Here is a 25,973-nt window from a genome sequence, read left to right on the forward strand (position 1 = left end):
ATTCTGCTGCTTTGATTCCTTGTTTTAGAATAAGGCTATAAATAAATGCATATGTAAATAAGCCACAGAATTTTTACTTTAGATATTTCTGAGGTTGGTTATTTAGTCAAAATGGTATGTATATATGTGTAAGGATGTACACACACACACATACACACACATATAAAGTATATATGTAGTGAGCACATAAATCTACATAATTTCAAAAACTTATATAAACTTACAGTTTTTGATTTGAACAACTTTTCATGAAGGAATTTTATAAAACATAGGTGCCTTTCCCACCAGAGTAAGTCTCCTTAGTAATCTAATTATATTGGCTCTTGCCAGTTTTGCACAGGTTGTAGCACTAGCTAAAGTTGTACATATGTTCATGGAGTCTTGGGGAGTTTGATTTAAACTTTCCACTGAATATAATCAAAGGACTTGAAAAAATGAACAAGCCATCTTGATAGTATAAGATCATCATAGAAAGAGACTTGAATCTGCAACAACTTATCCCTCAACATTTATTTCAATGTTTGGAAGTCTCAAGGAAATAAGGAGGTAAAGTCCTGTACTAATGTTTTAATGTAGACACATGTGAGTCCGCTATTTGTTTTCTGGGTATCTGAGAGCCCAGAGATTCCTGAGGGGTAACCTTGTTTATATTGCTGCTACCATGAACATGATCAAAAAAGGAAATATGTTGCTTATAGTCTAAGATTATGTAAAAATAGGCAGATGACACTCATTGTTGGCCAAGGAATCTGATGCTGAGTGCTTGAAGCTTGACCAATGATACTGAATTCTGGCATATCCTTTATCAGAAGTATTCTAGTTAAGGAGTGAAAAGAGCAGCTCTACCCTGTGTTTATCATGTGCAATGGCAATGACACCAAGTGTGAAATGTGTGAACTTCTACTGACATCTATTCAGGGCTCTGAAGGTTCTCCAAAGGTAGCCAATGGAACTGAAAGAGGGCTGACATCCACCAGTGCCCTGGCATCAGTAAAGAACTGAGAACAAGGAGGCTACCTCTTCTTGCTGGTAGGATATGCTCTAATTTGTCTCCATCCCATAGCAGAGTTCTCAGTGGCTATACTAAGCTTGAGTGGTGCTGTCTCCAGCAGCTGAGCAATTATGGGCAACAAGGTATGTAGGATCACATGCAGCATCAGAGAGAGCTTGTGTTTCCAAGAGACCCCAGTTGGTGGCAAGGAATTCCTGCTCCAGTGGCATGTAACATGGGTCAAGAGAGTCAGTTTCTTTCAGCACAAATTTATAGACAATATGTGGCCATCACAGCTGATCCAGACCCTTAAGAAAGAGATTATGAGAGTAAGTTACTAAAGTTTCTGAAATGAAGATTTCTGAGGGTGCTAATTGTATTGCAGTTTAGACAGATTGCAGAAACTGTTTTTGGAAGAAGCTGCATTCTAAATTTAAGATTAATAGTATCAATTGACCTACGTAAGGTTTTTTTAAAGTGAAGAACTCTTTATACCTTCCTGCAGAGAGAGTATGGACTCTCACCCAAAATTTGTTTCACATGCTAAGACAGACAAAGCCATAAACATAAACCAAGAGAGTATGAAAAAGTGACTACCTACAGAGACTTTAAGAAGATAGTGGGACAGTCTTCTCAAGTTGATCCAAAAATGGTTTAATAAAAAAAGAAGAATAGACATGCTTGGGGTTTTCATTGTGCTAAGGGGAAAAGGCAGGTGTAAGCACATCTATGTATGGCAGTGCATGCACGGTTTAAAACTCCGAGAGACACCAAAGGGAGAAGCACCTGGATTGTGTCAGCTTTCCAGATGGGAAACAGAAAGGGAGGAGAGAGGTACAAGTAAGATTTATAAGTTGTCCACAAATATGTTAAAAAAAAATGGAATCAAAATTTTATTATACAAATTCTGCGTCAGGTCAAAAGGAGATGAATCTTATAAATGGGAGTTTCCAAAGAGCAACCAGTCAGAGCACACAATTATAATGTTCTAGGGACAGGACTTTTGGGGGAACTCCAACCATGTTCTACTTCCTTGAATTGCTCCTGGCTGTGGTTTTTACAGCTCCTGTGTTTGAGAAGCTGTGGGAGAGGGCAGCTTGCTTAAGAGTGTGGATGGGAGTAAGGGAGTATTGCACATTATAAGCCTCACTGTTCTTATTGATATTTAATCATTTTTCTTAAAAAAAAGTCGTCAGTTGGTAACAAACATTCGTCTTATTTCTAGAGTTCTGAAAAATGGACTTTTGACAATTTTTGTCAGAATTCTCGTTGCTTTTGTGGAGGAGTGAATCTTTGGAGGTAATTACCATTCTGAAATGTTCTCTCAAACTTCTCTTAACATAAAAATCCAGAACGTAGATGCTTGGGTCAGTATTCTGAACTTTAAAATATCTAGAGTTCACTTTGAAAGTTAATTTATGAAACCAAGTATGTTTAGAAATATTAAAAGACAAATAAATATATATTATCAGATCTTTTCTGTGACTTTTGCTTTATTAAGGTTGAGATGTATAATCAAAAAATAAGCAATTTAGATTTTAATAAAAATACAGAAAATAACAATTTTTTATCCAATTAAGAATCCATTAATTACCAAAACTAAATTCTTCTAACTCCTCCAAATTATTTTTTCTCAAGGATATACTAGAAAGCCAAAATAATTTTCAGTACCTTAAATGACTGTACTTGTGAACACATATGAGAAATTCTATAGGATAATAAATTTCCAACAAAAGCAGTTTTCCTCAAAGAAGCAATACATGAAATAAATTCATTTCATTAGGAATTTTTTTCATTTCCTTTCAAGGTATTTATATTACTTTAATAGTTAATCTTATTTCATTTTTAGGACAGAAGCAAATTCAATATGAAAGTACAGAAATGCATAATTTTGTCTGCTATTGGATATTTCTGATCTTGTTACTCAACTCTATTAATATACAGAAAATGATGTACTCATCATTTGTGTTTTGACATTTTTCTTTCTAGTTTAATCTTTATCCACACACAGAAGGGGTGATTAAGAAATAATATGCCTGCCAGGCACCTTGGCACAGGCCTGTAATCTCAGAGGCTCAGAAGGCTGAGCCAGGAAGATCCTGAGTTCAAAGCCAGCCTCAGCAGTTTAGGGAGACCTGTCTCTAGATGAAGTATAAAAAGGGCTGGGGGCTCAATGGTTGAATACCCCTGGGTCCAATCCTCAGTACCAAAAAAAAAAAAAAAAAAATGCCCGTCTACACAGTAATTCCTTATTACCTTTTAACTCCTCAGAGGTAGCTGGCTTTTTTTTGCCAACTGCGCTGTGGGTAGCACAGCTACAGTGCATTCAGTGTCCATGACTTCCTGACTTTTTCTTGATCCTACAATTTTGTGGGTGTTTAGAGTAATATTAAACTTCCTATGAACCCTAAGATCTTATTTTTCAGCTCAAAGTTATGACTGACTTGGCATTTGCAAAAAATGCTTGGGAGGATTTCTGGGACAAAGGAAGAAAAAAGGAGCAGGAATTCTACCACAACCCCCCAGAGTAGAGATCCAAGTTCCCTCCTCTTCTGTAGTCACCACCAGACCCATAAAATGGCAATCGATGACACAGACATATGGGCTTGTTAATAAACTTGACTCTTCTCTGGGCAAGGGTGATAATAGCTCTTTTCACAGTTAGTTTTGGCAACATGATTTTGAGGCATTATCTCTGGTTAATTTTTCTAAAGTACCAAATGGATTGTTAGAGGCATGACCGAACATGTTAACTGCTGTGGTGGCCCAGGATCAAGGACTCTCAGAAAAAAAACAATTGTCACTAGGGTAATCTGAGTGACATCTTGAAGCATTGAGTCATGCTGGGTTTATTTCAATGTTGAGTTGTGGAAAATCGATGTCTATAGGCAAAGCTACTCTTTTTATCTTATTTGGCACATTTTAAAGAAACGAAAAAAAATTGCATGTTTTATTAATTCTCAACACTAAATAATATTTTCATAATTAATTTGCAGTAGTCCATATTCATAAAGCAAAACTGAATATTTTCTTAATTTGAATACTTTTTTTATGGAATAGAGACTGAATTTTTTAAGCCTGTCTGACTCTGAGTACATAAGAGAATTCAATAATAGTTCTATTTGATTATCATTATACTAATTAGGAACATTTGAGCCCTCATAGAATTATAGCAAATATTTCCAGGCAGGAAAATAGAAATTAATTAACCAAGCTATATTTATCACATAATAAAACTGATAAAACCGTTTTCTAAAACATTGTTAATAACCATCAGAACTGGTATTCAAACAAGAACAGTTTTAATGCTCCACATGCAAAGTAATGATCAAGAGATGGAAATACTAAGTAAACTGTTTTGAGCAGTGTACATTATATACATGCAATATTGAAATATTGCACTTCAACTTATAAATATTCCTAATTATTAAATATTAATAAAAGTTAAATTCTTAGGCAGATGTTTATATTAGCTTCACTTGATCATTACATAGTATATACATGCAATATACTATCACCTTGTATTCCTATTACATACTCCATTTGATGTAATTGTATTCCATAAGTATGTATAATTAAAATAATATATCTTTTTAAAAACTGGGAATCAAGTTGTATGCTACTGGTTGATGGAACTCTTTTTATCAGTCTTCTCTGTATCCAAGTTTATGTCATATTGTTCCTCTGTTGGTGAATTTGTTTCTTCAGCTGTTTTCAGAATATGCATGTATGTAAGTGTATACTGCACACATGTCTTTATGGTTTCTCATTTTTGGTTTCTCTTGCATCTTATGAATATTCAAATCTTTACCTGTTGGTGTTCATTTTGTAGCAAAGTATGACATCCTGGCATACAGCTTTGTCAACAAATGTTAATTTTTTCCAAATAAAATTCATTCAGTTATTTGGTTTGATTATAGTATTTACAGGGAAACTTTTCATGAATAATATGTATTCTTTTTAGAAGCATCCCCCCCCCAAGATGAAAATATGTTTAAGACATAGTCTCAGTTGGGAAGAACTTCTGGAAAGAGAAAAAATTCTCCATGAGAGATGCTCTTGGTGACCTGCCCATGACCTCTCAGGTTTCTCTGAGTGCATGTACACTAGGGATTCCATACAATAAGAAATGTCAGTCAACTCTTCCATGTGAAAGACATGACAAAGTCACTCAGTAATTGAAGCCTGTTTGAACAAGTTTATAACAATGAAAAGAGGAAGGTGGATAAATATTCTGGCTTCCCTTACCAGTCGGAGGTTTCAGGCCTGCACCAGTCCCCACTAAGGGTGAGTTCCTGTTACCTATACAGGTCACTTGCTTTTGAACACATGCCCTACTGTCTTCCTTTCTTTCTGGGTCTCACTTTCCTCCTCCTCTATCAATTCTTCCTAGGATCACACCCAAAATGAACCAGTCCCCAGGGGCTGTATCTTGGATCATCTCACAACCAACATTCTCACAGTAGTCTGTTGTGAATACTTAAAATGCAAAGGTGTTTAAAAGATGAAATAAAACAAGTGAATCCTTTTTTTCCTACTCAGATCATGAGCCAGTGATAACCTAAGAAAAAGCAGTTGGGAGATGGAGACCAAGATGTATCATTTATTATCAAAGCTGGTGATACTGCAGAGTGTAGGTAATGTCTGAAGGCCAGAAAGACCTTCCTATTACATACTCCAAGTGATGTAATTTAGTCACCCTGTCATGGGCATAACCACATTCCACACCTCTCATCCTTGCAAGGTTGACCTCTGCCTGTCTCAGTATCAGGAACTGGGTAGCTTTTGATAGAAGCTAAAAACATCCATGAGGAAGGGCAAGAGGCTGAGCTGGCCATGCACAGCTCACTGTCTAGCTCTTTTTCTTCTTCATGTTATTATTTTTTTTCAGTGCTGGGGTCAGTTTATTATTTATAGATTTGCATTCAGAACTCACTGCCTTCTTTTTTGGGTACGACTGAGTGAAGAAAAAGAGAATGAAGACCAAGGGGGTGTCAGAGGAACTTCTGCTGTGTCGAATGAAGAAAATAAAGTAAGACAAAAATCAGAAGAAATCTTCCCTTTGCCCTACAGAACTGACCAGTCTGGGCTCATACTTTTGTACTTACAGTTAGGCCAAGGGAAAATGTTTCCTTAGTCTTTCATTTTTCTTGTTTTCTAGGTGATGGCTGGTCCTAGCCATGGAGCAATGCAGGTTCTTCATTTTACCTCTTACTCTACTTGGACTCCTGTATTTCCTCCAAATACAGTTGTCCCTTGGTTTCTGGGAGGGAATTGGATCCAGGACCCCTCACAGATACCATATCCATTAATGCTCAATTGCATTATATAAAATGTGTAGTGTCTGCACATAACCTACACACGTCCTCCTGTATACTTTAAAATCAGTTCTAGATTACTTATAATACCTGATATAATGTAAACAGTATATAAATAGTTGTTATACTTTTTGAGGAATAATGACAAGGAAAAAAGTGCATATGTTCCGCACAAATGAAATCTTTTTTTTCTGAGTATTTTTTATTTGCTGTTGGTTGAATTGGTGGATGTATGGTTATGGATGTGGTTATGGATGGCATGTTGTAACTTATACAAATACAAGTTGATTATTCACATTTTGTCATAATATGACCATGAAATAAACTGCAATTAAACACTTTGTTAAAATTTTCTTTGAAGTTTTTATAAACAAAGAATTTTATTTTTCTAATTGGCTATTTAGCCAAGTTTCCATCTCTTAAAGTGTTTGGATCTTGGTTTCTTCGTTTATATTACCAGATCTAATAATTTAAGATTCTATTGCAATGTCTTCAATTATTTTGGTTATTTACAGTTAGTTACTTATCTGTATGATTACACTTTTGCTCTCGTTGATCTCATTAACAAACTTTACTCTTCAGAGTAATTTTGGGTTTAGAGCCAAATTGAGTGAGATTTGCCCCTACACATACAAAATTTCCTCATCATTAGCTCCCTTTATCGCAGTGCTACATTTGTCCAATTGATGAACCTAAGTCGTCACACCATTATCACTCAAATTCCACAGTTCACATTAGAGTTCACTTTTGGTATTGTATAGTCTATGGGTTAGGACAAATGATAATGAGGGATCATCATGAAGTAGTTCCTCCTTATTTGCAGTTTCAAATTCCAGGGTTCATTTACACATGGTCAGTATTAGTCTGAAAATACAGGTCAGCACAATAGGATATTGATAAAGAAGAGAGACACCATAGAAACTTAACTTTTTTTAACAATGTAATATTTAATTATGCCATTGTGTTGTTAGTTAATGTTGTTAATCTCTTACTGTTCCTAATTTATAAATTAGATTTTATAATAGGTATGTATGTACAGAGGAAAACCAGTGTGCATATATATGTATGTATATTACACATATCTTTATTATAATATCTTTATGCATTATATATAATCTATTATATATTATTGAAGTATTATATATATTTATTATATACTTATATATATTTTACATTTATATGTACTTATTGATATTATATATAATTATTTATTCATTTGTGTATATAGTAGCAGTGTCTACAATTTCAGGCATCCTCTAGGGGTCTTTTTTTTAATATTCTTATTTTTATTAGTGCATTATAATTATATACAATAGTAAGATTCATTGTGATGACCATATGAAGATTCTGTTTTTTAATCTTTTTTTTTTATTTTTACAGACTGCATTTTTGATTCATTGTATACAATGAGGTACATCATTTCATTTCTATGGTTGTGCATGATGTAGATTCATACCATATGTGTAATCATGATAGGCTAATGATGTCTCATTCCACCATTTTTCATAAACCCCCATTTCCCTCTATGTGATCTTTAAAGTTCCTCCATTATTCTTTCACCCCCAGCCCCCATCCCCATTATATATCATCATCCACTTATCAGGGAAAACATTCAAGGTCTTTGGTTTTTTTGGGATTGGTTTATTTCACTTAGCATGATATTCTCCAATTCCATTAATTTATCTGCAAATGCCATAATATTCTTTTTCTTCGGGGTCTTGCAATGTATTTCCCATGAATCATGTTCAGACTGGACTAGTGTAGTATCATACAGAGTGTTTCATTGCTCTAAAAATTCTCCGTGCTCTGTCTAGTCATCCCCCACCTTTTCTCCATAAACTCTTAAAATCATCAGTCATTTTACTGTCTCTATACTTTTGTAGAATTAGAATTCTACATTATGTAGTATTTCAGATAGACTTCTTTCATTAAGTAGTGTGCATTTAGATTTCTTCCAGGTCTTGTCATTATTTCATAATTAATTTTTTAGCAATGGATAATAATTAATTATCTTGATTTGCCACAGATTATTAATCTATTTATTCACTGAAGAGTATCTTGGTTGCCTTCAGGTTCTGGCTGTGAAGAACAAAGCTGCTACAAACATCCGTGTGTATCATTTTGTGTGAACATATGTTCACCTCTTTTAGGGAAATGCTAAGGAGTGTAATTGCTGGATTGAATGGTAAGAGTATGTTTAGTTTTGCAAGAAACAACCAAACTATCTTTCAAAAGACTGTAGAAGGTTGTATTCTCATCAACGAGGCTTCTATTGTTCCATATTCTTGCCAGCATTGGGTAGTGTTAGTATTCTGGATTTTAGGCATTCTAATAGGAGTGTCATGGCATTTTATTGTTAAATCCAGTTCCTAGATGACATGTCATGCGAAATGTCTTTCATATTCTTATTTACCAACTTGCCAATATTTGTTAGAAACTTTTGCATCTTTGTTCATGAGAGATATTGGTCTGTAGTTTGCTCTATGTCTTTTTCTGGCTTTGTATTAGATGACTCTGGTCTCACAAAGTGAGACTATATTCAATCTTCCACTTCCATCTTCTGAGAGAGATTGTAGAGAATGGGGATAATTCATTCCTTACAGGTTAAAATTTACAGTGAACTCATCTGGTGCATTCAGTTGTGTAAACTGATTATTTTTCTTCAATTTATTTAGTAGATACAGGTTTATTTTCATAGCTCTTTCTTATTGTAGGGGTTTTGTCATATTATGTCTTTAAAGGAATTGGTCCATTTTATTTAGGTTATCAGATTTGCAGGTAAATAATTATTTGTATGATTTCTTTATTATATTTAATATCCATGGAGTTGTAGTGATGTCTCCTCCTTGATTACTGATATTAGTAATTTGTGTTTTCTTTCTTTTTTTGTTAGGCTGACAATAGTTGTCAATTTCATTATTTTTGTTTAAAGAACAAGCCTATATGCTGCAGAGATATTCTTTAAATTGAGGCCATTTACTTTGGCTGACTTATCAGCTTTCTTATTTCTCCTTCAAATTCCTTCTAAAAATCCTACCACTAGTCACTGCACACTAATCTAGCTGTGTGCAGTTTAAGAAATTTACCTACCTAAGGATCCTCTTTAAATATTTTCTGATAAAAAAAGACAAATTTGCCTTTGTTAGCACAAAATATTAGAACTTTATTAAATGAAACATATTGTTTTGGAAAGAGTAAAACCATATATTAGATTCAAAGATGGAAACCAAACTTGAAATGAAGATGAAAAACAATAAATGAAATAGAAACAGACCTGTTAATAAGGTTATGAGAATGTTATAGTTTATATCAAGAATATCCCACCAAGTCTCATGTGTTGGAGATTTGGTCCCCATTGGTAGCACTATTGGGAGGCAATAGAAACTTTAGGGGATGAGACCTAATTGGATGAAGTTGATCACTGAAGTGCATTTTGGAAGGGTGTATCTTTCTTGTTTTCAGCACTTTCCTCCCTCTCCCTCTCCCTCTCCCTCTCTTTCTCTCCTTCCTGGCCACCAGGAAGAATGCAGCTTGGCTCTGCCACACATTTCCATCATCACGTACTGCTGCACCACAGGACCAAAAACAATGGAGTCATTTGAACATGGATGGAAACCTCCAAAATGTTGAGTCAAAACAAGTCTTTTTTTCTCTAAGTGGATTTTCTCAGGTATTTTGTCACAGTGGTAGAAAGCTGGTGAACAGAGTAATAGAAGAGTACAAAGTTAACAGAAAACCCTGTCTCCTTGGTCATATTTCAACCATGAAATATCATAGTGATCCCTTCTTAGTGATTAGTGTACTTTTGCCAGTGCTTTTCTGTAGTAATTTAGTCATGAGGATTACAATTGGTAAGTTGCTCTCAATTCATTACAGTTCTCAATCCATACTTGCACTCTCCTTTTTCCTAATCCTATTTTGGAAACAGAAACCAAAGCAGAACCCACTTTTAATTATCTTAGATTCTATTCAAGAGTCTTCTAATGGGAATCAAACCTTAAAGCGATAGTTGCCTCTTCTATCCTGATTATCCATATTCCAAAGTCCTCTGGGATACCCTATCTTGGTGCATTGAGTAAATAATTATGGTTAGTCTTTTGTTGTTTGGCTAATTAGGTTTTGTACTTGATTATGTACCATATTGGAATCATCGTATGGGAGACCACTGGTTTTTATTTCATTTTGAATACAGTGCAATGTGATCTAAATGGAGTATTTGTACTTTTAAAGGTGGCCTCTGTAGAACTTTTGAAAGTCTATAAATGCAAACAATTTCATAAGGATTAATCGTACAAATATTTGCATGTGGTTCCCTGAGAAAAGTTGTTTGTATTTTACTGTTATATGTTCCTTTATGCTATTGAGTTTTGACTAATTATGTTTTTACAAAAAATATATACATGAAATTTTAAAAAGTCTTTATTCTCATATAAATTTCTATTTGTTTTTATAAATGATAGGGGTATTCTATATCTCCATTAAAATTGTGTCAGTGATAAAATCTCACATTAAAGTATGACCAACAATGTATGGAAGTGCAGTGATAAATATCTGTTACTATTCAATATAATGCCATTATGAATGTACTTTTAGAAAGAAAAATTAAATGTGTATTTGGACTACAGCTGAGGAGTAAAATGTTAGATGTATTTTTTTGTCTTCAATAAGAGTGCTTTGACCCCTATATAACTGGTTTTATCCATTTTTATACAAAATATAATAGATTACAATAGTTATTTTAAAAACCCAAAATGTCATCCCAAACCAGACAATGTATAGGCATATTTGTCTATGTCTACATCCATCACTGTATCTCCATGCATATGTATATCTACATTTATGTCTACATAATTGTATGAATTTATTGAAGTAAACCTACTGATTATAATATAAAAATTTCAACACTACCAAATAGATCTAAATTAAAATAAGTTGCTGGGGAGATAGCTCAGCTGGTAGAGTGCTTGCCTTGCAAGCACAAGGCCCTGAGTTCGATCCCCAATACGGCAAAAAAATAAATAAATTTAAAAAAATAAAAAAATTTAAAATAAGTTGACAACGTTTGGCTAACATTAATGTAAACTGACTTGGTAGCCAAAATAACCATGGTATGAAACTTGAAACCCACTAAATTCTGGATGACATTGGATTACTTTCTTAACCATTCTGTGACTTGATAAATATAGCAGAAAGTGAATGATCATTTTTGTGAAGATTGTTTGTTTTCATTATTTCACTATATAGCATGGTAGTGAACACACCAGGTTGTGTTTTCCCAAATGGCAAATAAGGGACAGAATCACACTTCTCTTTGTTGTTCTCAAGAACCTCCATTCCATATGTTTTTTGGAGAATTACATTTCTTTCCACATCTACAATACTGTTCATCAGTATACCAAGGTTGTTTAATAATAAAGAACATTTTGATAACCTGTTCTATCATGGGTCCTGTTTTTCTTCTTATTTGGTTTCCGCACTTGATCATTTCTTTCTTCATTATTATGCCCAGGCTCTGGCCCAGGGATAAGTTTTGTGTGTTGATCTGGAAAGTTCACAGAAGAGTGATAGCTTACTATCATTCTGCCATCAGATGCAAAGTCAGCTCTACTTAGCCATGTGGTCATATGGAAAGGAAGAATATGTATATGCATGACAAATACAATATAAAGCTTTATTATGAATTGGAAGTAAATGTTTCAAGATAGTTCTCTTTTATACTACCCGTTGCACTGCTTCTGCTGCCATGGTGTGTTATGATGCTTATTTGTGATGAAGGAGAGAGAGCTTGTGCAGAGAAAATTCCTTTAAAATATGCTCCTAGGTACACTGATTTTCATTCCTGAAGGTGTCCTCAGAGTCACAAGTCCATCAGCTACAGTTGAACATTCACCAGGGCCTGAGGTGGGAACAAAAAGAAGCAGGAAAGCCCATATTCCTGGTCTAGCACATGAAGTTGAGATGCCAGCAGATTTTCCCCATGGCCAACAATAGGTGGAAGATCTGGACATTTGAGGATCTTCCCTCTGATCACTCAGCTTCTAGGGAGCCCCCATCAGAGGAAGGGAGGGCAGCAGTGACCTTGATAGCTTCTCAATGCAAGCTCACCACACTACCTGTGGTAAATGCCCTTTTATGTGTTGAAAAACAGCATAACAGAGATCCTTACCTAAATACGTACAAATAATAATTTATCCCCTCATTGCTTGAAAAATAAGTTATAGATTTATTAAGAAGTTTCAACATTTGCAGAATTACTAAAATAAAGTTACAGATGACTATATTCCAGCTATCATTTTTCTCTTGCAGTCGAGAACACTATAAACTAGTATAGTAGAATGGAAAATAATATAAGTATAGAGGTAAACAGTGAAGAAGAAGAAGAAGAAAGAAGTGATAACTCTTGAAAATCAGGGTCTTATGAGCCTCTGCAACTGGCTTGGTCATTCTGAAGGAACAGATTTCAACTACAGAAAAACATCATTGAGAGTATTACTCTACATTCAAGGAATAGTTTCTCTCTTTCCATCTATTATTTCACAACTACTTAGGATTTATCATCCTCTTAATTGGTCTAATTATTTACTATATTTAACACAGCATTATTTCAACAGGAATGCAAACACATACAGCAAATGCTGGAGAAATCCTTCTTTAGTCCCTTTTAGGCATGTCTTAAATTTCTGTGGATTGTAGATCTGAAATACTTTACTTGGACAGCCTACTTCTTTCTATTTTATGCTTCAGAAAACAATAGATACATTCTAAAGACAAAATGAGATTTGATATCTAAGTATTCTATATTACTCTGTGGTTTCCATGGAGATAATTCTTACTGACTGCTTTAGTTTAAATCCTTAGGTAAGAAAATGTGGGGCAGACAATTTTTTAAAAATTAATTAGGACAGATTTCTTTTGGTATTGTGCTTGTGAGGAATGAGATATGGAATATGAAGCTGATGGGACATTTAAGACCTTAAATTCCAATAGGTAAAATTATCCTTGTTTTTGGTATAAGCAACAAGAGACAGAAATCCCTATAGTTGGTTCACTCCTGCTGAATCTCATTGTCTATATTCTTTTCTCTGCCTCCATCTCTCTCTCTCTCTCTTTCTCTCTCTCTCTCTCTCTCTCTCTCTCTCTCTCTCTCTCTCTCTCTCTCTCTCTCTCTCTTTCTGCCAATAAATGTTTTATTCCCCAAATACGCTCTTAAAATGGAAATGGAATGATTCTTTAAGTTATTACTATAAAAATTTTGTGTTAATGGAGTACAGATAGAAGGGCTACATTTTTTATGTTCATACAAACATCTAAATTAACTTACATGAATTGACTCACTGTGTGACTTTATATGTAATAACTGTGAAACCTGTCCTTTTCACAAATCAGACTATGATAAGAAAACAATGCTGATTTTTTTTTCTACACTATGTCTAAGAGAATTCACAAAAGTGTCCTATCACATTGTTTTTCACCAGGGATCACTTATTGAATATGTTTGTGAATATGTCTTCACTATATAGTTCTTACATGATAAGGAGGTAAGTTTTATGCCAAAAATCTCTGCAGAAACTGATATCATTACACTTCTATTTCATGCACTCTGTTTCTAAATATGTTCATTTTGCATTAAATTTTTAGGTTAAAATGACAGATTAACATCTTTATTCATTAGCATAATCCATGTTTCTCATTCAGCCTGTTTATATCATCTGCTGTGTACCTTACTATTCTATTACTAATTAAACAGCAAATCTCACCCAGTTAGTTTCCTTACTTAATTTTATTTTAGCTAGTCTTGTTCTTAATTAAAGTCACTTGTCTTATGAATTTGGAAAGTTGAATACAAGCTCAATTATAAATGTCTTTAGCCAGAATCACTAAGGTGATTAATTCTAATTGTGCCATGATAGAAAATTGTAACAAGGAAAGAGGACACTCACTAATGTTTCAAGAAATCATTAGCACATAGCAATGCTTCCAAAAGGCACCTGGGGAACTTAGGTTTTATTATCACCATGATTGATTACTTCAAGACCTGACTTTTAACTTAAGTATGCAGTAGACAGAACTATACCACATGAGAGATCTATGAGAGTATTAATTAAATTTCTTCATAAGAGAAAAGGAAAGACATGACCAAGTATCAGAAGACTCTAATGTATCTGCCCTGATCTTCAGCTCTGTGTGTATTTGTGTGTGTATATATGTGTGTATGTGTATATATTTACATCTGTATCCATAGCTATATTTATCTAACATAAAATATCTCTATTTTATACTTATATACTTATTGACAAAACAAATACATATCTATCTATAAATACCAGAAAAAAAAAAAACAGAATTTTCCATTGAAATAAATATTTCCATATTGCAATACACATTTAATGATTCTAGTGAGAGAAACAAAATGTTTCATATTGTGGTTTTGCACCCTTTCAATGATGCAAGGTGTCATTGTTTAACCTGGAGCTGTTTCCTACAGTCCTTTTTTCTGTGGTTCTGAGTTAGAGCTAGACAAACAAATACTTCATAAGATTTGGAGGAAAACACCTGCCATTACTTTCTGAAGGTTTTGTGATTACATAATGTATTATATGAGCATGTCCTTGTCCCTCTCCTCTATTGCCTTGTTAATCGCTTAGCTCTTCTCTGGATTCCCTGCTGACCACTGACCTCAGGGTGCCAAGAGCCACAGAGGCAGCAGCTCCACCAGCTTTCCTTTGTGGTCACACTGGGCATTTAGGTTGACTGGAAAGGTCTGAATTGCCTTGAAAAGTGGGTGCTTCAGGAGGCCTGATTGCTGAAGTCACCCTGACCCTGTATGTGTTAGCACAAAATGACCAGGTCCGATGTAAACTTCAGGGATCATCTCAGTATTTCAAGAACGGGATTACACACAGGAATGGACCCACTCTTCTGGTGGAAAATGAATCACTGGCCAAAAGGAAGAGTTTGGGTTTATATAGGTTATCTTGAGAGGTGGTTTAGTGAGTATGTCAGGATGGGCACTCAGGAATTTGGGTTTTGGGGTTGGGGGTCAGTTGGCAGCACCTGGAGAGGATTTATCTTGAAAGAGATTAATGTTTACTAGAAACTATCATTCTAGGTTTGATGAGACACTTTCTCTCTCCCAGTGCCCAGCATCTGAAAAGGCTTTATCGTGAAAGGGATGAGAGCTATATCCATGTATGGCTTTCTTTTTCACTCCCTTGTCCCAGGACACACTACGTTTGGGTTTTTCTCTTTTCATATATAACAGTATGTCCTCCTTCCAGACTTTCCCTTCTCATCTCCTCTTCTTCAAACATGTGCAATTCACTTCCCATAACCCTTTGTTTGGTTATTCACCGAGTTTCTGCTTCCCTAAAACATACAATTTCAGGAAACGAAGGTGAGAACCAGCATCTCATAGGCCTGTAATGAAATCTATTCTTTGACTTTCCACCTGGATGGTAAAAAGTCTCATGTAGCATAGAACTGGAAGAAAGTTCTAGATAATACACTATTAGACTCATTACTTTTATGCTAAGCTGACTTAGAAGCCCAAAACATTATTCCATCTTTTAGATTTAAAAAAATCAGAATTTGCAGCAACAATTACCATGCAACTAGCATAATAATGTGCTAAAGGAAACCATATTCTTTACATGGAAAAACAATATTAAAGCTCATTCATTTTGTCACTGAGTAATATATGTTAAACACTGTCTTCATAATTATAGGCAACATCATGAGGAAAATAGTTCACTTCATAAAATGTAGCTCTATAAGCTACCTTTCATGAAATAAAAAGTAGTAAAGTTTATATGTGGGGGGTTTGACTAAAATTCTGGAAAAATCATAATAAATTACATATTTTAAAAATTAAGTATGTTTTAAAAGAAGGTCGAGTTCTTTGACTTTCTTCTATATGGTTATGATTTCTAAAGGAATATTATCTTAATCTATGTTAATGGGATAATTCCTTAGTTACTCCTGCTATAACTCTACAAAGATTTTGATTTATAGGATCATATATTTATTCCAACTTAAACTTATAATAGATGAAATTTCCACTTTTGTGAGAATATTTATGAAAATTTAAGCTTTAATTTTTATTCATGAAGATTATTCTATATTTTGTGCTTTAGAAAACATTTTATACTGAACTTCTAATTGGGCCATAAATAACACTAAAATAATTCTGCAGGGGTGGGGTGAACAGTAATCGGAGTTTGTGTATGTGGGTATTCTCTGCTTATTTTTCCGTGATGAATTTTGTTTCTATTTCCTCCATCCTTCAAAGAAATAATGAGAATCTTGAAGTTGGTCAAAGGTTTTCTTTATTAAAAGATTTTTGTAAGCAAAATGAAGCTAGTGGAATGTTACTGTCACTTGGTGATTTGCCCTAATTATTATAATGTGAAATTATAATAAGCAGAAAAGTAATGTGTAGAAGACTGAGATTCAACAAAAACCTCAGGCTCATTGACACCATTAAAGTCTCTTTTCTACAACACAGGTCCTGAATACAAGTTCAAACCTACTATAAAGGTATTTTTGGTAGATTGTGTGTCATATGTGAAATCTATTTTGTTTCAAAATAAAATAACAGCAGCTATTCAGTCACCAACTGTGCACTGAGAACTGGAAGACAGTTTCCATTGCATTCTAAGACAGTAGTCTCTGAATTTGCAGGACCAACATCACCTGGGGACTTGTTAGAATTCCTGACTCTTGGCCACATGGGATGGGTTGTAGCGGCCTCTGCATGGGTGGTATCCAGTTACCTGTGTTTCAACAAGCCCTCTAAGAAACTTGCTGACATTTCAGAACTACTCTTCAAGGGAAAAAGACTTGAATAAACCTGAAGATATTTACAGAAAATGTGTATATCTGCGTGATGTGTGAAATTAATTGGCTTTTGTCATTGTTGTCACATAATATTTCTGTTTTCCCTCACTGAGGTATTGTCAGAGTACAGCACTGACCTCAGAATGAATTTGTCAGAATACTAGAGAATGGAGGCAGGGAATTCTTGACTTTTGATTGAATTAATTAAGTTGCTGAATAATGTATATTCTGTTAAAATTTAACTTTATTATAGAAGAGTTCAGTATTTTATGCATCTTTGTGTTAAATACTTATTGCATAAAAGAATAAAATAAACTGCTTTATGTTTTATTTTTATTTTCAATGTTCTTTTGAGTTATACATGACAGTAGAATGTATTTTGACATATCATACATACATGGAGTATAATTTCCAACGGCTTTATTTTAAAAAGAGACTTTACTTGATATTGTCTCATATAGTTCTTCACGATTTGATTGCACATTAAACACTTGGGAAAAATCTTAAAAACTAGCAATGCCCCATCACCTTCCAGATCAACAACTAGAAAATTAATTTGAAACTCTTCTCATTGTCTCATCCTTAAAAACAATGTAAAAATTTAGGGATATTTTATGCATTGGAAACTGATTGCATTGAGGGACGCTGAACTTTTCCAGAAGTCTGAAAAGGATTAGAAAGTTGAACTATGAATAAACAATATATTTACAAAATGTGCTTTTTATGATGTTAATATTCAGAATAAGATACAGGGTTAGTACTTTTATTAATACCAAATTGTGCTTTAGAAAACATATTAATATATTGCATGTTAACCAAGTTTGTCTTTCTAACAGAAAAAGAGGGCAGTTTATCTTAATATATTTCCCTAAAACATATATTTGTAATGAGGATCTGTATCAAGGTATATCTTTTAAACTCAATCAGCAATTAGGTTTCTGAAGCCTAAAACATACTTGCTCATTGCTATTGTTCTTCCTCTCTTCTTTCCTTTTCTTTATTCTTTGGAGATATGGTATTTACACTTTTATTTTCATATTCATCTTATTTTATTCTATTCTTTCTTACACAATCAAGATATTCATTTTATTTGGTCTAAATTTTATTGTTGGCTATTTAGGATTCTTACTATTTATTTATTTTCTTAGAAGAATTGTTTTTTATTGTTTATTTTCTTTAAAAAGCTTTAAAATGGTGAAATGTGAAAGATGATTCTACACTCAAAACAACATTTCTAAAATTAGATTATTTTCAAAATTGGATAACTCTCTTAGTATTAGCATAAGCTATCATAAGCTGTGGTGACAGATTTTATAAGCTTCTGTTGCTTTCCTTTTGCTTACTCAGGAATCAGGTGCATCTGGCAACTCATTTAAATCAATGACATTTTGTATTAACTTCCAATTATTTCAGTCATGATGGATGGAGGTTTTCACACTTGTGAGCCTTCAAAAATATCTGAAACTGATATTTTTGCTTTCCTCACTTAAAGATGATGACAAAAACTCTTCTGAGAAAATAACCACCTGTGTCCACTTCACTGCTCCTGGTTACGCTAGATATCCTAGTGGGACAGTGGAAATGTGTTCATATTTCATGTACTCCTTATTGATTACAATGCAATTGAACTGATGTGCCTGTATTTTGTATAAATGCAGTCCTGATTGTTGATATTTTATAAGACAGAAGCCCAACTGTTATGGTTTAGATATGAGGTGTCCCCCAAAAGCTCATGAGTGAGACATCTCAAGAAAGTTTGGAGGTGAAATAATTGGGTTATTGAGCCTTAACCTAATCAGTGCATTTTATCACTGCTATAAATTAAGTGAGTTAACAGGACTCAGGTGTGGTGTGACTAGAGGACGTGGGTCTCTGGTGAGCAGACCTTTTCTGCTTCCCGGTTTCCTTGTCCTAAGTTTCTTCTTCCACCATGATGTTCTGCCCCAGTTGGACCCAGAAGAATGAATTTAGCTGTCTATGAAGTGAGATCTTTGAGAACAAGAGCCCCAAATAGACTTTTCCTCCTCTAATTGTTCTTGCAGGACTTTTGGTCACAGCAACGAAAAAGTTGCCGAAAACACCAAGCTGCACTCTGTTTCTCTTGAGTTTTGAACTCTATGGAGTCAGGGAATTAAATATAATGTCACCATTAATAACAATTGAAATATTTAAACTCAAAAAAGTGAAAAAAAAGTCCTATTTATATATTTTGCAGTTGATACATTTCTCAGATTAAGACACTTAAAAGTCAGTATATATTCTTAAAAACCAGTATTATATTTTACCCTGAATGTATGAAGATGATGGTTCAAATTATTTAATCCTTCATAGCTATGTCAATTGCTTTGATTGTGTTGATGATTTTATAGCAGCATATATATGTCTAAAGTCATTAAATTGTATGTACTAAATAAGTGCAGCTTTTTGGATATCAGTTATATTTCAAGAAAGTTATTTATTTTTTATTTTTTTATTTTGATTTATTTTTATTGTAAACAAATGGGATACATGTTGTTTCTGTTTGTACATGGAGAAACAGCATACCATTTGTGTAATCATACATTTACATAGGGCAATGATATTTGATTCATTCTGTTATTCCCCCCCAAACCTCCACCCCACTTTTCCCTCTATACAGTCCCTCCTTCCTCCATTCTTGCCCCCCTCCCACCCCCCATTACGTGTCATCATCCGCTTATCAGTGAGATCATCGCCTTTTGGATTTTTGAGATTGGCTTATCTCACTTAGCATGATATTCTCCAATTTCATCCATTTGACTGCAAATGCCATAATTTTATTATTCTTCATAGTTGAGTCATATTCCACTGTATATATACACCACAGTTTCTTTATCCATTCATCAATTGAAGGACATCTAGGTTGGTTCCACAGTCTAGCTATTGTGAATTGAGCAGCTATGAACATTGATGTGGCTGTATCTCTGTAGTATGCTGATTTTAAGTCCTTTGGGTATAGGCTGAGGAGTGGGATAGCTGGGTCAAATGGTGGTTCCATTCCAAGTTTTCTAAGGAATCTCCATACAGCTTTCCAGAGTGGCTGCACTAATTTGCATCCCCACCAGCAATGTATGAGTGTACCTTTTTTCCCCACATCCTCTCCAACACCTATTGTTGCTTGTCTTCTTGATAATCGCCATTCTAATTGGGGTGAGATGGAATCTTAGTGTAGTTTTGATTTGCACTTCTCTTATTACTAGAGATGGTGAAACATTTTTTCATATGTTTGTTGATTGCTTGTTGATCTTCTTCTGTGAAGTGTCTGTTCATTTGTTGATTGGGTTGTTTGTGTTCTTTGTGTAGAGTTTTTGAGTTCTTTATATATTCTGGAAATTAGTGCTCTATCTGAAGTATGAGTGGCAAAGATTTTCTCCCACTCTGCAGGCTCTCTCTTCACATTGCTGATAGTTTCCTTTGCTGAGAGAAAGCTATTTAGTTTGAATCTATCCCAGTTGTTGATTCTTGCTTTTATTTCTTGTGCTATGGGAATCCTGTTAAGGAAGTCTTATCCTAAGCCAACAAGGTGAGGATTTGGATCTACTTTTTCTTCTATAAGATGCAGGGTCTCTGGTCTGATTTCGAGGTCCTTGATCCATTGTGAGTTGATTTTTGTGCAGGATGAGAGACAGGGGTTTAGTTTCATTCTGTTGCATATGGACTTCCAGTTTTCCCAGCACCATTTGTTGAAAAGGCTATCTTTGCTCCATTGCATATTTTTGGCACCTTCGTCTAGTATGAAAAAATTGTATTTTTTTGGGTTTGTGTCCATGTCCTCTATTCTGTACCATTGATCTACCTGTCTATTTTGGTGCCAATACCATGCCATTTTTGTTACTATTGCTTTGTAGTATAGTTGAAGTTCTGGTATTGTGATACCCCATGCTTTGCTCTTCCTGCTAAGGATTGCTTTAGCTATTCTGGGTTTCTTTTTCTTCCAGATGAATTTCATGATTGCTTGCACTATTTCTGTAAGGTACATCATTGGGATTTTAATTGGAATTGCATTAAATCTGTATAGCACTTTTGGTAGTATGGCCATTTTGACAATATTAATTCTGCCTATCCAAGAACATGGGAGATCTTTCCATCTTCTAAGGTCTTCCTCAATTTCTTTCTTCAATGTTTTGTAGTTTTCATTGTAGAGATTTTTTACCTCTTTGGTTAGATCGATTCCCAAGTATTTTATTTTTTTTTGAGGCTATTACAAATGGAGTTGTTTTCCTCATTTCCCTTTCAGCTGTTTCGTCACTTGCATATTAAAAAGCTTTAGATTTTTGTGTGTTGATTTTATAGCCTTCTATTTTGCTGAATTCATTGATGAGGTCTAGAAGTTTTCTGGAGGAGTTTTTTGGATCTTCTAAATATAGAATCATGTCATCAGAAATTAGTGACAGCTTAAGTTCCTCTTTTTCTATTCGTATCCCTGTAATTTCTTTAGTCTGCCTAATTGCTCTGCTGGAGTTTCGAGGACAATGTTGAATATAAGTAGTGAAAGAGGGCATCCCTGACTTGTTCCCACTTTTAAAAGGAATGGTTTTAGTTTTTCTCCATTAAGAATGATGTTGGCCATGACCTTAGCATAAATAGCCTTTACAATGTTCAGGTATGTTCCTACTATCCCTGTCTTTTCTAGTGTTTTGAGCATGAACGGGTGTTGTATTTTGTCAAACGCTTTTTCTGTGTCAATTCAAATAATCATATGATTCTTATCCTTAAGTCTATTGACATGATGGATTACGTTTATTGATTTACAGATGTTAAACCATCCTTGCATTCCAGGGATGAACCCCACTTGATCGTGATGCACGATTTTCTTAATATGCTTTTGGATACGGTTTGCGAATATTTTGTTAAGGATCTTTGCATCTATATTCATCAAGGATATTGGTCTAAAATTTCCTTTCCTTTATGTGTCTTTCCTGGTTTGGGTATGAGTGTGATGTTACCTTCATAGAATGAGTTTGGTAGGGTACCCTCTTTTTCTATTTCCTGGAATACTTTGAGAAGTATTGGAATGAGTTCTTCTTTGAAGGTCTTGTAGAACTCGGCTAAGAATCTGTCTGGTCCTGGGCTTTTCTTGGATGGTTTCATTGCTTGATATTGATCTGTTTAAATTGTGTGTGTCCTCCTGGTTCAGTTTGGGAGGAGCATATGTGTCTAGAAATTTGTCAATGTCTTCGGGAGTTTTTATTTTGTTAGAATACAGATTTTCAAAGTAGTTTCTAATTATGTTCTGTATCTCAGTGCTGTCTGTCATGATATTTCCTTTTTCATCACGGATTTTAGTAATTTGAGTTTTCTCTCTCCTTCTCTTTGTTAGTGTGGCTAAGGGTTTGTCTATTTTGTTTACTTTCTCAAAGAACCAATTTTTTGTTTTGTCAATTTTTTGAATTGTTTCTCTTGTTTCAATTTCATTGATTTCAGCTCTGAGTTTAATTATTTCCTGTCTTCTACTACTTTTGCTGTTATTCTATTCTTCTTTTTCTAGGGCATTGAGCTCTAATGTTAGGTTATTTAGTTGTTGACTTTTCATTCTTTTCTGGAATGTACTCCATGCAATGAATTTTCCTCTTAGCACCACTTTCATAGTGTCCCAGAGATTTTGATATGTTGTATCTTCATTCTCATTGACCTCTAAGAATTTTTTTATCTCCTCCCTGATGTTTTCTGTTATCCATGTTTCATTCAATAGCATATTATTTAGTCTCCAGGTGTTGGAGTAATTTCTGTTTTTTATTTTGTCATTGATTTCTACTCTCAGTCCATTATGATCTGGTAGAACACAAGGCAGTATCTCTATTTTTTTGCATTTCCTAAGGGCTGCTTTGTGGCATAACATATGGTCTATTTTTGAGAAGGTTCCATGTGCTGCTGAGAAGAAAGTGAATCAGCTCGTTGATGAGTGGAATATTCTATATATGTCTATTAAGTCTAGTTTATTGATTGTGTTATTGAGTTGTATGGTTTGGTTTCTTTGTTTGTTTTTTGTTTGGAAAATCTATCTAGTTGTGACAGTGGTGCATTAAAGTCACCCAGAATTATTGTGTTGTGGTCTATGTGATTCCTGAAATTGAGAAGGATTTGTTTGATGTACAGGGATGCACCATTGCTTGGGACATAAATATTTACTATCATTATGTCTTCCTGATTTATGGTTCCCTTAAGCAGTATGAAATATCCTTCTTTATCCCTTCTGACTAACTTTGGCTTGAAGTCCACCTTATCTGATATCAGGATGAAAACCCCTGCTTTTTTACTGAGTCCATGTGCGTGGTAGGTTTTTTCCCATCCTTTCACCTTTAGTCTGTGGATGTCTTTTTCTATGAGATGAGTCTCTTGCAGGCAGCATATTGTTGGGTCTTTCTTTTTAATCCATTCTGCCAGTCTATGTCTTTTGATTGATGAGTTTAGGCCATTAACATTCAGGGTTATTATTGAGATATGATTTGTATTCCCAGTCATTTGGCTTATTTTTGGTTTTTAAGTTGGCTTGGTTTCTCCTTTGAGTGGTTTTTCTCTAAGGTAGTTCCTCCCTTTGCTGACCTACACTGCTGTTCTTCATTTCCTTCTCATGGAATATTTTGTTGAGAACATTCTGTAGCACAGGCTTTCTATTTGTAAATTCTTTTAACTTTTGTTTATCATGGAAGGATTTTATTTCATCTTCAAATCTGAAGGTTAGTTTTGCTGGGTAAAGGATTCTTGGTTGGCAGCCATGTTCTTTCAGAGTTTGAAATATGTTGTTCCAGGCCCTTATAGCTTTTAGGGTCTGGGTCGAGAAGTCTGCTGCTATCTGTATTGGTCTCCCCCTATATTTAATCTGATGCTTTTCTCTCGCAGCCTTCAAAATCTTATCTTTATTTTGAATGTTAGGCATTTTCATTATAATGTGCCTTGGTGTGGATCTGTTGTGATTTTGTGCATTTGGTGTTCTGTAAGCCTCTTGTATTTGATTTTCCATTTTATACTTCAGGCTTGGGAAATTTTCAGATATTATTTCATTGAATAGGTTGTTCATTCCTTTGGTTTGTATCTCTGTGCCTTCCTCAATCCCAATAATTCTTAAATTTGGGCTTTTCATGATGTCCCATAGTTCTTGGAGATTCTGTTCATGATTTCTTACCATCTTCTCTGTTTGGGCAACTTTATTTTCAATATTAAATAATTTGTCTTCATTTTCTGAGGTTCTGTCTTCCAAGTGGTCTAGTCTTTTGGTGATGCTTTCCATTGAGTTTGTTTATTGTTTGGTTTATTTATTCCATTTGGTTTATTGTTTCCTTCATTTCAAGGATTTCCATTTGGGTTTTTTTTGAGAATCTCTATCTCTTCGTTGAAATGATCGTTTGCTTCCTGCAGGAGTTCTTTCAGCTTATTGGTATTATCATTCATTGCCTGCATTTGCTCTCTTATCTCATCCTTTGCTTCGCAAATCATCTTAATCATGCATAATCTGAAGTCCATTTCTGACATTTCTTCTAACATACTGTCATTGGATTCTATTAGCATAGAATCTAGATTTGTTTGGATCATTTTTTTCCCTTGTGTTTTCATGTTGTTCATGTATCTTCCCCTCTAGCAGTGCAGATCTGGGGTACTGCAGATTTCCCCCTATAGGCTTATAGTGGCCCTATAGGTTTCCAAAACCCTTTCTGACAATAAGCTTCAAGTCTCCAGCAGGTGTCTCAGGATGGGCTTTGCCCCACCTAAAGATCGGAGCTATGGCTTCCAGGATTATCCAAGATGGCCGCTCTGGCTTCAAAATGTGTTGGCAAATGGAGAGCTGCAGCTCAGGGTGTGGATGTGGTCAGCTGGAGGTCCTGGAGGCAGGTTGCAGTTGGTCAGGCAGGGGTCCTGGAGGTCCGGTGTGTTTGGTGTGGTTGCGGGATCCTGGAGGCCGGGTGCAATCAGTTGGTCTGGGGTCCCGGTGATAGGGTGCCATCAGTTGGTCTGGGGGTCCTGGTGGCAAGGAGCAGTCAGTTGATGTGAGGGCCCCAGAGGCAGGGAGTGATTGGTCGGGCTGAAGGTTCCTGGCGATGGGGCTCAGTCAGTCCGGCCAGGGGTCCTATGGGGCCTGGCTATTGTCTCAAAATGGTGGCAGCGACGTGTAATCAAACCTGCAGATACTATGACAGAGAACTTCCAGGCAATAGCAGGTAGCTGGTGCTCCACTGGCAGTTGGTGATAGTTTGCTGAGTGTTGTCGGACGATCCGGAGATGAACCTTGTGCGTTGGGTGATGGATAGGTGTAAGGCAGGCGATGGACTGGCCAGAGGCAGGCAAATGGCGGATGATAGGTGCCTGACAGTGAGCAATCTGCACTAAAAAAAGGCGTCGATATGCTCTCAAGAAAGTTATTTATATATTGTGTAATCGTTTAACTCTCATAAGCATGAGATAGAATGGAGTTCTTACTCAATGGAAATGTGGATAAAGAAGTCTGGAAACTGTAATTACTCTCTTATAAAAATTTTAAATATAAATTTCTTAGGTTAATGCCTTTTTGAAATCATTCTAATAGTAGTCATAGAAAACTGAAGTTTTAGCAAATAAGATTTGAAGTAATGCACTTGAGTCCAACATATATAGTTTTAAAAATAAACACTGGGACCTTAAATATTTATACATATTGCAAAATATTTAAAATGTCTTTTGTTATCTCTGAATATCCAAGGGGAAGAATATGATTTAAATAATATTTTAAAAAATAACATTGTTAAACTCAGAAATTATAAGTGACTTTTAGAGATCATATTGTTATTAAAATATAAATGGACCTATTATTCAGGCATATGTTTTCATTATTCTTGCTG

Source organism: Sciurus vulgaris (genome assembly GCF_902686455.1).
Source record: "Sciurus vulgaris genome assembly, chromosome: 10".
In the NCBI taxonomy this organism is placed as follows: Eukaryota; Metazoa; Chordata; class Mammalia; order Rodentia; family Sciuridae; genus Sciurus; species Sciurus vulgaris.